This window comes from Echinops telfairi, unplaced genomic scaffold (genome assembly GCF_000313985.2).
Source record: "Echinops telfairi isolate 266 unplaced genomic scaffold, ASM31398v2 ScPeMD7_443;HRSCAF=831, whole genome shotgun sequence".
NCBI classification, from domain to species: domain Eukaryota; kingdom Metazoa; phylum Chordata; class Mammalia; order Afrosoricida; family Tenrecidae; genus Echinops; species Echinops telfairi.
In genome coordinates, this window is record NW_022104341.1 from 23,592,120 (window position 1) to 23,602,846 (window position 10,727).

At 44.7% G+C, this 10,727-nt stretch overlaps 1 protein-coding gene across 1 annotated transcript in view; it reads right to left on the reverse strand.

Annotated features, from left to right (window-relative positions):
* LOC101649888 (TLC domain-containing protein 4) overlaps positions 1-10,727 on the reverse strand; it is a 107,463-nt gene that overhangs the window by 95,428 nt on the left and 1,308 nt on the right. The window contains exons 2-3 of the mRNA XM_004699569.2: positions 4,238-4,409; positions 3,084-3,182 (exon numbers count right to left, since the gene is read on the reverse strand). The gene's annotated coding sequence lies outside the window, so the exon portion shown is untranslated. The remainder of the gene's footprint in view (positions 1-3,083; positions 3,183-4,237; positions 4,410-10,727) is intronic.

Consider the following 10,727-nt stretch of genomic DNA (forward strand, 5'->3'; position numbering starts at 1 on the left):
CCCCAAGGCTGAGCTAAACCAGGCAACTTTCCCAAGGTAATAGAGCCAGTGAATGCCAAAGGCACAATTCATCCCAGATACTGTTTCCAAAGCGTAGGAAGTACGTCTAACCTCAATATTCCCAGCAGGCAAAGCGAAACTCAGGGAGATGAGCTCTCACAAGAGAACTTGATGAGAATGTGGGCCTCTGGTTCTAAGGTCCAGGAAGCTGGAGAGGCAAGAAAAAGTCCAGAAAGAGAAAGAATGTACAAAACCTAGAAGCATGGGAGAGCTCGGCATGTGCCCACCAACACAAACGCTTGGAATTCAGTACATGTTTGAGGAAACAGCAGCAGCAGATTAGGGCACTAAAATAGGCCAGCCCCCCACAACTGATCACGAGTTCGGTAGGCACAATTGTACAGTTAAGATATATAAAGATTATAATAAAGTCATTGAGAAGTAGGAGAGATGAGAGAGAGTGAGCAAAATAAAGTCAGACACATTTCATGGTAGCATAGCATGCTCACCTCAGCTCCTCTTGGTGGTCCACGTGGAGGTGGGAGATGAGTGAGAGGGCGAGAGAGGGATTTATTGCTAACCAAGGCTATTTTATCTTTGGGGGCATGGACGCCCCCTAATTACAGGTAAAGACACACATCACAGGAAGGGGATGTACAATAGGCATAAGCATAACAGAAAGAGAATGAGCTAGAGGTGTACATGTAATAAGAAGGGGAGGGCCTAGAGGTATACATGTGACAAGAATGTCAGACCCTAGACTCAATATGGCAGCCTAAGTTGGTCACCCTTGAGTGGACTTGACCTCCCTGGGCTCTCCTTCAGGGAAACAATCTGCTATCCTTATCAGAAGGGAGTGGGCCCTAGCTTAGGGTGGGACAGACTACAGTCTGATTGCTCTAAATGGCTAATAACCCTTAGAAAGAATAACTTCTACACACACACACACAAAAAGATTTAAAAAAAATGAATGAATAACCTCTGACCTACTTTCATTGACATCCAAGTGTATAGTCGTTTACCATGTTTTGCAAGCAGCTAGGTTTGGCATATATCTGGGGGAGACAACTTGGGAGAACTCTGTTTCCCACAGGTCTGACTTATGAAGACACAAATTATGCCACACAGAGTTGTATAGCCTCTATTCAGGAAGAGCTGGGAACACAATGAATCATTTTTAGAGGAAAATCAGATCAAAGGTTTAGAAAATGAAGGTGGGAAACCAGTTATGAGACTGCAAGTCCTAATGTTATGAGAGCAAAGGTTTTGAAGTTGGGGAAAAAATGCCACTTATTACGATGTTAGGAAGGAAATACTCTTTGAGCCCAAGTCTCCTCATCTATAAAATGAATACAGTCTGAACATTATGAAGCTACCATGAAAGGGCATAGGTAAGCCTCTGGTCATGCACTTTAAATTAGTAGGCATTCAGTAAGTTAGGGGAATAGCATTGTCATGGCTGTTGTGATACAAATTAATTGAGACCAAGTTAGGGTCCTTTAGAAATGAGAACATGCTAAAAATATCCACTGGTACTCTAGGGTTTTTAAAAACAAAACCAATGTCACTGCATTTGGACATAGTAGATTGCTCATAGGATCAAAACAGTCATGTTCCAGGCAGAACAGAGAAAAGCAGATTTCAGAAATGCCACGAGGGTAAGGGCTCAGTTTATCAAACATTTCTTGTCTTCCTACTGTGTGCTTGGCAATGTGTAAGTAGCCAGTGATGAATTATGTATTGCTATGACACTTAACAGGTTTCAGTAGAACTTCCAGACTAAGATAGGCTAGGTAGAAAACCCTGCCAATCTGCTTCCAAAAGTCAGGCAGCAAAAGCCTTATGAAGCCAATGGTCATGGATCACAATGCAAACGACCATAGAGATGGCACCAGACTAAGCTGTGTTTGGTCCTACAGTGCATGAGGTCACCAGGGGTTAGCCAGGGTTAACTCCATGGCAGCTAGCAATATCAGTACGTAAATTATGTTAAGGATGCAATCTCATCGTACAATGAGTCAAGTCTACAATACAATCCTTCAGGTTGTTTTCTTTGTTTCAGATCCCCAGACTCTTATTTTATTTGTAAGCTTGTGTCTGAGTCTGATATTTACACTGCTCCTGTGGACATGACCATGGCCTTCTGCTTCACGATGCCTCCTCGGACTACCTCCTTTTCTGGCTAGTCCTGTTGGATGAGTCATCTTGCGGCTTCATACCCAACCCTAGGTCCAAGGTATCTTAGGACTAACTCTAAACCACCCTCACTGCCCTTGAGTTGATTCCTATAGGACAGGGTAGAACTGCACCTGAGTTTCTGAGACTCTCTCTTTGTTTAAAATAAATCATTTTATTGGGGCCTCTTATAGCTCTTACAACAATCCATACATCAATTGCATCAAGTGCATCTGTACATCTGTTGTCATCATCATTTTCAAAACAATTTCTAGTTGAGACATTGGTATCAGCTCCTCTCCCCCCCACCACCACCCTTGTGAACCCTTGATAAATTATAAATTATTATTGTCATATCTTACACTGACCACTGTCTCCCTTCACCCGTTTCTGTTGTTCATCCCTCTGGTACGTGTGTGTGGGGTTGTTATACATCTATCATTGTGATCGGTTCTGCTTTCCTCCCTTCCTCCACCCACCTTCCCTCTACCCTCCTGGTATTTCTACCCCCACTTCTGTTCCTGGGGGGGTGGGTATCTGACCTGGATCCCGTGTCGTAAGCTCGTATCTGTGCCAGTGTACATGCTTGGGTCTAGTCAGAACTGAAAGGCAGGACTGGGGTCATGATCGTGGGGGGGTGAGAAAGCCTCAGAGAACCAGAGGAACTGTGCGTTTCATCGGTGCTCTACTGGAAAGTCTTGTCTTTCTCCTACTGGTCAACTGGCAGTCGCAATACTGACCTTGTGGTTGGCAGCCCAGTGCATAGCCACCACACCGCCAGGGCACCTTACCTTATTATTCGAGCAAGAGAAACCAATTGTTCCGATACCTGTTTCTAGAATTCTTCTCGGAGGAAAACACCGTGAGGAATCATTAGGAGTAGCTAACAAAAAGATAGATTGCTGTACCTTAGAAATGCAGTTGGGCTTACGGACGGGGTTGGAGCACCAAGAGGAGGGAAACGGCAGGACAGAAGGCGGAATAACCACACGGCACACCGAAAACACCTTTGAAAATATACAGTAGCATAAATTATTTGCACGTCTTCAACACCCTTCATTTCTCTCAAATCTTCAATAAGCTTTCTACTATCCCCAAACCCCTACCAACTCCCCACATGGCACACACGCAGTGAAGAAGTTGGCGAGTGGAGTTGAGTTCCACGACAAGGCCGAAAGCTGCACAACCAGAACACTACTCTCAGAAGGGTGCGACTGACCGGGACGCAGGAACGGAGCTGAAGGCGAGGCCAACATCGTGGGCTCCTAAAGGAATCTGGCCGAGCACTTGGGGAGCTAAGGTGCTTTTTAAACATTGCGCCACAGAGGCTCCAATCAATCTCCTCTCACTTAAAAGTAAACAGACACCCAAACCCAGGGGCAATCCCAACTGGCATCTGGGGCTCCCTTTTCTCCGCCACGGAGTGTCTGCCATAAACTCTCTAGCATTCCAGCTTGCTTTGCCTCACATTGGCCACCAATCTCGCACCCTAGATTCAAGGGCAAAAGTTGGTGTCCTGAAGATCCACAAACTTTCTATGACGGTGCCAGATAGCAGACACTTGGCATTTTGAGAGCCAGACCGTCTCTGTCATGGTTGCCCAGCTGTGCAGCCGGGACTATGAAGCAACGACAGACCATGCTTGAAGAATGGGCCAGCCTATATTCCAATAAAACTTAAAAAAAAAAAAAAGCATGAACCTTCTGTCCTCTACACAAAGGGTGTCTCTTCTATTTGCCACCTGGTGATCAGGGAACTCTTTCTAAATGTCACTGCTTGGCTTCAATACTTGAATGTCTTCCCAGTGCCCTTAGGATAAAGTCCAAAGCCCTCAACCAGGTGAACAGGTTTCATCATAGTCAGTCCCTTAAGCCTCCTCTCACCACTTCTGGTTTCTAACTGTTTTTAAGCAAAACTGAACTACGTTAAAGTCCTCACGGTCCTAGGTTCCTCTTCCTGACAGGTATTTGTAGATGCTGGTGATTGGGCTAGAAGGATGCCCCCCTTCCAATCACAGGAACCACAGCCTCTCCGCGCACAGGCTGAGTTGATGCCTACTCACCTGCCCTTCAGGCTTCTCCTGACATGTAACTTCTTCCTCCAGGAAGCTTTCTTTGATCTGTAAGTTGTTCCTTTTAGATGCAGTTGTCTAACTGCTCTGTGTCTTCCTCCATCACCCTGCTCATGAAGTGTTCAGGTTCCCAGCCAAACTGCTAAATCTGTGATCTGAAGCTCTGTGGGGATAAGAAACCAGTCTGTTATTCACTATTGTATTCCCAAGTGCTCAGGAAATCACCGGTGAATGAACGGGTTCTTTGAGAAATGGGGAAGGGAAAGACAAGAAGGAACATACACGGAAGGAGCCCTCAGAGGTGAAGAGCAAGTGAGGCTTGCTGGAACTCTCTGTAGTCGCAGGGCGCTTGAGGAGGTCCGTATCTCCTAGACCTTCTGATGCAGCCACCGAAGTCTAGAGCTTCCCTTTCTGCCTTGCCTTCCAAACTTCATCTCTTCATCACCTTTTTGGCTCCTGATCTCCTAGATCATTACTTGTTTACAGCCTCGTATCTGCTCTACTCTCTATTTGGCCATTCTTTCCTCAAAGAGCAACCCTGGGTGATAAAAATAGCTAAGCCCCCAACTACTAGGTGAAAAGTTGAGGGTCTGAACTTGCAGAAGTGCCTGAAAGGCAGTCTGGCTACGGGCTTTCAAAAAGCCATGGTCTTGAAAACAATATGGAGCAAGTCTACTCTGCACACAAGGGGGGTCACCATGGGTCAGAATCAAATCAAAGTCAACTAGCAACAACAACTCCTTGGGGTGATCTTGGCTAGCCTTTCCAACCCACATTTACATTTCATCTACCACGGAGCAGGCGCCATTCATGTGCCTGCTCTACTGTGACCCTCTTTAGCCTCATTTAATCCTCAGAGCGATGCTATTTGAGAACTCCCATTCTATAGTTGGTGACATTGAGATCCAGTGCAGAGCTGAGCTGAGGTGTGAAGTAAATCTGGCTACACAGCTTGAAGTTTTCACCCCACACTACATCCTAGCTTCACTGGGATCGAGTCTGTTCTTCACTCCTATGTTCCAGGCAGGTTTTATCCTCAATCACATGTGGTTGAATCCAAAGCTCCTTCACGGAGTCCGTATTTTACCCCAAGCACTGTGCTAAGTGATATGCATGCATCCTCTCATTTAACCTTCACAGACCCTAGTAAGGTAAAGTTACCTCTATTTTAGAGATGAGAAAATAGAGCCACAAAGTAATAAAATATTGTATCCAAGTTCACACCATTAAAATGGAGAGGAGCTAGAATTTAAAACCCAGACAGTCTGACTCCACAACCCTATTCCTGGGTAAGAAGAGCTCACAGAAGAAAGTATCAAGCCCAAGGAATGCCTCAGGCCTCAGAATATGGGGTCAAAAATATAGGTGAGGTTGAATGAGTCAGGCTTTAATTATCCAGGATACGAAATAAGGGAGGATGTATTTGGTTATTCATTGCTGCTTAACCAACAATCACAACGCTTCGTGGTTTGAAATGTTTGTTAGCTAAGTATTCTATAGGTCAGCAATTCAGGCTGCACTTTGCTGCGAGGTTCTTCTCTTTGGATGGTCCAGGACGGAGTCTTTAGTGGTCCGGTTGGCTTCATGGGTATACAATTTGTACAGCAGCACCCCATCCAGCTCAGCAGGGTCCCATTCTCCCTTTCGTGCTCTGCTGCAACCCTCTTGAAATTCTTAATAATTTTGCAACGAAAGGCTGACAAATTATGTAGCAAGTCCTGCTGAGTTGGTATTCCATGCCACTTGGGTCTCTCTGTATACACAGCCCCACATCCTCAGATAAGCTGGTCCAGGTCTCTTTGTAGGATGACCCAATTTTCTAAGAGAGCAAAGGATGCCAGGGCTCTTGAAGTAGGCTCAGAACTCCCACACAAAGGCTGTGCGAGTCAAGCACACACCGCGAGGATGCCTGTGGGGGACTAGCCCCTACACCCGAATGGGTCCAAGGGGCGGTTGTGTAATTGAGGGTAAAATTAATGAGACCTCAGACAAGATAAAGCATGAGAATGCTCACCTCCAGGATGGTCGCGATTTCCGCAGCCAGGTCCGCACAGAGAGAGAGGATATATTTCCAACCAAGGCTTATGTACACTCTATGGGCATGCAAGCCCCCTTAATGACACGTGACCACATACGTAACAAGAAGGGGTTGTACAATAGACATACATGTGACAGGAAGGGGACAAGCTAGGGGTATACATGCAATAGGAAGGGGAGACAATAGGGGCATACATATGACAGGAAGGCACACATGTAACAAGAGGGGCTTTAGAGTCAAGAGGCAGCCTAACTGTGGTTGTCTCTGAGTTGGCTTGACCTTAGGTGTCTTGGTGCTCTCCTTCAAGGGAACAATCCAGTATCCTTATCGGAAGGGAGTGGGCTCTACTTAGGGTGGGACAGTCTCTCTGGGTTCTCCTTCAGGGGCACCACCCATTATCCTTATCAGAAGGGAGTGGCTCTACTTTGGTTGGTGCAGACTATAGGGTTCTATTGCTCTGGGTGCCTGGTAACCTTCAGGCAGATAACCTTTAAGCAGTTGACCTCCAAGTGTACAGCCAGTGTTTGCAAGCAGCACCTTAGGTTTGGCATCTATTATGGGCGACAACCTGGGGAGGAACTTTCTGTTCCTCACAGATGCCTGGCTTCTGCTACACTGCGTGCTGGCTTGCAAGGGCCGGCCTTCCCCTATTTACTGGTAGATCCCCCACACCATCCACTCCAATGTAAAATGGTAGAATGGGAGTAGAAAGAATGGCAAAAATAATTTTCATTTGATGGTAAAAAATTGGGAGAGGAATAAAGGTGATGTAAGAAATACAATTAATGCCTATTATAATCTGTATATAGGTTCCTTGATATCATAAAGGTTACTTAATATCCTGAAAGCATTTAGCTGCTAATCCACGACTCAATGAAGAAACGACGCTACAGCCTGTATTTCCATAAAGATGACCCCAGGGCTCCTGTGAGTTGGAAGCTGCTCCATGGCTGTAGAGTTTATAACAATGGGGTCATTGTAACAATGAAAATACATCTGAAAAGTGGGTGAAGGGAGACATCGGACAGGGCAAGATATGACAAAATACCCATTTATAAACTATCAAGGGCTCATGCGGGAGGGGGGAGCGGGGAGGGAGGGGAAAAATGAGGACCTAATGTCGGGGGTTTAAATGGAGAGAAAATGTTTTGAGAAATGATGTACAAATGCGCTTTACACAATTGATGTGTGTATGGATTGGGATAACAGTTGTATGAGCCCCTAATAAAATGTTTTAAAAAAATAAAATAAAGCTAATCCAAAATAAAAAAGAAAGAAAATACATCCTGCATATCAGATATCTACATTATGATTATTTACATTATGATTCATAACAGTAGCAAAATTAGTTATGAAGTAGCAATGAAAATAGTATTATGATTGGGGGGCACCACAACATGAAGAACTGTAATAAAGGGTCGCGGCATTAGGAAGGTTGAGAACCACTGCTCTATCTAATAAAGAAGTAGATAATGGGCGCAAGAGAGACATGCCAGCACCTGACTTCCGCTGCCCGGTATGTTGCCTTCCCTACTTCCGGGCAGGGTCCTTCACATTGTCCACCCCAAACAGGCTGCTTGGCTACACACACTCAGGATGACAGGCTCGCGACATCTGAAATATAACTGCTGTTCCTGAGCAGAGATCCATGACAACGTGCAACGGCATACACATAGACACGGAATGGAAGGAGCCCTGGCAAAGGAATAAACGGTGTGGTTAAATAAATAACAAGGCCGGGCTGTCGTTGTAGCGTGGCTGGGCTGGGCCTGCCTGGTAGTTTAAAGGAATTACACTGCGCCAGACTGACTGACACAGGTGTCTTAGGCATCTAAGAGCTACTGTAGCCGAAAGGACCCCTAGTGGCGCAGTGAGGAAGCGCCGTTGCTAGCCAGGTGGCCTGCTACGCAAACCCAACTGCTCTGCTCCAGAAAGATGTGGTCACCGGCTTCCATAACGATTCAGACTGGGCAACTCTATGGGGCAGTTCTGCTCTGCCCAATAGGGTTTCTATGAGTGCAAATCTACTGGGCACCGTACACTACTCCTGCCTCATTAACATAAAAGACAACCCATTTCCAAATGGGACTGTGATCATAAGCATAGAAGATACTATTGACAACACATATTTATGTGTGTGGGAATGGAGGGCAAGGGGAGACACAATAGAGCCCATAACAGAGGGTGTTAGTGACTTTGGCTTTAAAAAAACTTTAAGAGAAATATGAGCATGTTTTCCAGGCTGAGGGTAAAAGGACAGTAAGCGTCAGTGATTAACGATTCAGCACACTCCCTGCTGCCAAGTCAACTCTGACTCACAAGGCCTGACACACACAGTGTGTCACTTTGCATACAAGAGACATGAAAGACGCAGGTAGCATTGGGAAAGCTGTTGTGTTCGTTCTCTGTTGTCCCTAACCTCTGGCTGGGGTTTCTGGACTCTGTTGTTGTTAGACACCCTGGTGTCTAAGGTCCATAGTGACCTTAGGCATGCCACACTGCTGGGTCCTGCATCATCCTCACAATTGTCCCCATGCTTGAGCCATTGTTGATGCCGCCGTGTCAACCCATCTCCTTGCGGGCCTTCATCTCCTTCACTGCCCCTCTACTGCTCCGGACCACATGCCCAAAGTATGTAAGACAAAGTGGTTAAAACGCTAATAACTCCATGTGCCATAGAATGTTGCCTGCAAGCATGCAATGGCGAGTATGATTGTATTCCTGAAAGTGCCAGATGGCTACAGTGCATCCAGAAGGAGTCCAGTTTCACACCCGCAGTGCTGACTTAGTAAGCTGGAGCCCCGTTTTCTCACATAGAAAATGGAGAAAATAGTGGAAATGGAGAAAATAATTCATACAGTGGCTGTGAGAGACCACTGAGAACCTGCATACACAGATGCTTATTATCGGTAGATAGCATGTTTAATATTGTATTAATGAAATACACCCTGATATGTGAACTTCATGTGTCATGGTATATTTGCTCTCTGTGTGTTTTTCTTTTAAGATAATGTATGGTCCGATAAAGACAAAGAGATCATTTGTGTGTTCTTTAAAAGTAAACAAAATAAAATAAAATAACCCCCAACTTGGTGGCAGCAGAAAAGAGTTTTAGAAAGACACAGCTAAGGCGGCAGATGAACAATGAAAGAGCAAAGCTGTTCCTGGATGACACAAACAGCGAAGCACTTGACAACTGGTTGCAAAGGTGGCCGTTCGAAGCCAGCCAGAGGAAGTGCAGAAGAAAGGCCTGGTGGTCTGCTCCAAAAAGATCACAGCCTTCAAGAAAAGCCCAGCTCTACTCTGCGCACAGGGGTCGCCATGAGTGGGGCTGACTCGGTGGCAGCTGATAAGCCAAAATAAGGGAGACTGAGACGCCCACCACACCCTTGAGGAGGACAGAGCCTGGGCTGAGGAAAAGATGATGCCAATGGATTTGAAAGACTGTCGGTGAGCTTGGCTGGCTTTCGAGTATACAGTGCAGACACGTAATTTATTTTACTTTATTTACAGCTTGAAAACGAAAATATGGTCATTTTGAAAATTAAAGCAGTTACTTCTATGTAGTTTTCATTAATATGCTACTTCCCATAATTGCCTAAAAAGAAGGGTTTTTTTGTTAAATTTGAAATTGATCAGGCATTTCATTGGTATATCATTGGAAGCATATTTGGAAAAGTGTGTCTGAGATAAATTCACCTTAAACTAAGTTTGCATCAAGTATATGTAAATATTTGTGTGTGTGTGTATATATATATATATATATATAAAATGTACTTGGAGAAAGAAGTAGAAAAGGTCATTTTTGACTGGCACATATAAAAGCCAATTAAAAAAAATTCTTTCTCGCCAATCTAATTCTAATTATATAAACAAATAGGTAGAATAAGTAATATATTTATTATTATATATACTGGTGATACAGTACTAAAACACTCTTCTGCTAACTTTTAAGATGAGTTGTTCAAACCTACCAGCCATTCTGTGGGGGGAAGATAAGGCAGGCTGCTTCCATAAAGATGCAATATTAGAAATCCTATGAGACAGTTATTTATTTATTTTCTTACCTTTTATTTTTTAAATCTTTTTATTGGGAGCTTGTACAGCTCTTATCACAATCCATACATCCATCCATTGTATCAAGCACATTTGTACATATACTGCCATCATCATTTCCAAAACATTTTCTTTCTACTTGAGCCCTTGGTATCAGCTCCTCATTTTTCCCTCCCCTCACCACCCTCCCTCCCTCATGAATCCTTGATAATTTATTTTTAAAAAATTTAATGTCTTACACCAACCACTGTCTCCCTTCATCCACTTTTTTGTTGTTCACCCCACCCCCCAGGAGTGTGTGTGTGTGTGGGGGTGGTGGTGGTTATATGTCGATCATTTTCATCTGTTCCCCCTTTCTCCCCCACCTTCCCTCTACCCTCCTGGTAT